Raw genomic sequence first — 2,542 nt, 5'->3', positions numbered from 1 at the left:
ATTCCCAAAACATGTGGAGAAAAGTACCTGTTGATAAGGTTTTACAGATATGGCAGTTATAGGTCAATTGCAGTTTCATTTTAAACCTCTTGTAAGGAGTTATGTATGCTCTATGGATGACTTTGAAATGGATAAGATGATGAGCCAAGTTTTTAGAAGTTAAGATTAGATTAGACCACACCCTCTCCCAGTCGACCGATAAATCAAAATCTGTTAATTCACGATTCCATATAGGTTTAATAGAAAGAGGCTTTGCAGTGTGATCATTAAGTTTACTGTATATTACAGAAACAGATGGCTGACCAGAGGGCGATGCGATTCAATCCCACATAGGATGAGAGGAAATGGGGGATGCCCAGGGAACTCCATAGGCCTTGAGAGCAGAGCATAACTGAAAAAAGACAAAATATGATGATGCTGGTAAACAAAAGTTCTTAATTATTGAAGTGAGCAGAGTCCTTGGTTATCATATAAGAGTTTATCAAATTATTAAAATGTTAATGCAGCCTCCTTACTGTTTTCCCTGACACATTCATAATCATAGCTTCTGCGGTGCGCTGTGGCAAGCTTTATGGGTGTGCTTGAGCACTTATTAGGCTATGTAGGCAATTAAAGGCTCATTATAATGATTTAAATGGTTTATTAATAAACATGCGATTAGTCGACTAATGCTTAAAATGAACGACTACTAGTCGACCAGAAAAATATTTGTAATAATGAAGAACAATATTCATATGAGTATGTTTTTTGCATGAGTATGGACGCATCAGGTCTGTGGGTTTGATGAAGATGGCAAAACAAGCTAGAAGTCAGATATAATCTGTGATGTGGAAAAGAACAGCTTTGCTTTCATTTTTATAGTCATATGCACTTGAGGTGGAATGAGAAGCGGGCTGAGCCGCCCCCCCCCAACCACAAGTCTTGTTTTGCACCCAAGTCAGACTAGAAGCTTACAGTTATGCTAAATTTTTTCTCCAAAAACAACCACAAAGGACATGTGACCTAGTTTTGCACAGTGGTTCCACTGTAGAGAGAGAGAGAGAAAGAGAGAGAAAGAAAGAGTTATGTTATATGGTACTTGAGTTTTTCAGAATGCATAACTTTTAAGAAAGTTTTCACCTTGAAAGTTTGTCACTGTTTCATGTCGGGTCTCGGGTCTGATCACCTGTCTCTTGTTGTCTCTGTGTTTGGGTGTTGTGCATGACTTGTTTTGACAGCTCGCCACGTGAGCATGTCAGCATGATCGTTGTCCCCGCCCTCCTTGTTTCACACCTGGTTCTGGTCATCTCATTAGCTTCCCCTTATAGCTCCTCGTGTTTCTCTGTATGTTGTCAGTTTGTTGTGATTGCTCTGACGCTCTGACTGTCCGTGTATGATCGCTCACCAGTTCTGTCTTGTCTCGTCCAGGCTCCAGTGCTCGTAGCAATGTGTCCCGGTGTCCCGCACCTCTCTGTGCGTTCAGGAACCGTGGGCTACCTCCGGCATCCACCTAACCTGGGACTCCGCGGTCTCGTTGTTGGGCTTCTCAGCCTCTCGCTCGGATTAGCGGGCTGCCCCTCCGGCTCCGTCTCCTCTGCCGCTGTTGCGGCTTGTTCCAGCCACTGCTCTCCCCCCATCGGTGTGGTTGGGGTTTCCACGACCACACGAACTGTCTGCGAAGGCGCTTACTGCCCGCGGTGATAATCTCTGCACAATAAAGCACCTGTTGAACCCGCACCTGAATCCAGCCTCGTTGTACCCTAACAGAACAAACTGCCCAAGATGGATTCAGCAGGATCGGATCCGCTTCGGTCTGCTCTCGTGCAACAGGGAGTTTTGCTGGGGCAGCACGCCACCCAGCTCAACACCACAGCGCAAGAGGTGGGCGCACTAAATGCCCGAGTCGCGGAGCTTCTCACGCGCGTCGATGATCTTCAGCGGGAGGCGGCTAACCGGGGTCCCGCCTTCCGCGCTGGTTTTCCGTTGGACCCCGAGCCTCATGCCAACAATCCCCCGGTGTATGATGGCGATCTGAATGCCTGTCCAGCCTTTCTCTCCCAGTGCTCGCTGGTGTTCTCACTGTAGCCTCGACGTTACGCCACAGAGGAGGCTAAGGTGGCATACGTCCTCACTCTCCTCTCGGGTCGCGCCCGCGAATGGGAATCGCTATATGGAGATCGCGGGCTCCCTGCTGTGCTACTTTTGTGGATTTTAGCCAGGAGATGGCGAAGCTGTTCGACCGGTCTGCCCAGGGAGATGAGGCGGCGGCTCAGCTGTCTCGGTTGTCGCAGAGGAGATGCTCAGTCACCGACTATGCCATACAGTTTCAGACTCTAGCTGCGGCTTGCGGCTGGGATGAGGGGGGGCTCCACGCGCGATTTCTCGAGGGACTGGATGAGGTAATCGCTGACGAATTAGCGGCGGTGGACCTTCCTCGAGAGCTGGACAGTTTGATTAATCTCGCGCTCCGTGTGGAGGGTCGCCTCAACCGCCGCCGGCAATGCCGTCAATCCACTACTCCGTGGCGCCACCTGGAGTCCGCGTCAGTCGATGCGGCGAGTTC

This window comes from Sinocyclocheilus grahami, unplaced genomic scaffold (assembly GCF_001515645.1).
Source record: "Sinocyclocheilus grahami isolate Dianchi unplaced genomic scaffold, SAMN03320097.WGS_v1.1 scaffold893.1, whole genome shotgun sequence".
NCBI classification, from domain to species: Eukaryota; Metazoa; Chordata; class Actinopteri; order Cypriniformes; family Cyprinidae; genus Sinocyclocheilus; species Sinocyclocheilus grahami.
The sequence above is the reverse complement of the archived record's forward strand: the minus strand, read 5'-3'. Positions refer to the sequence as shown.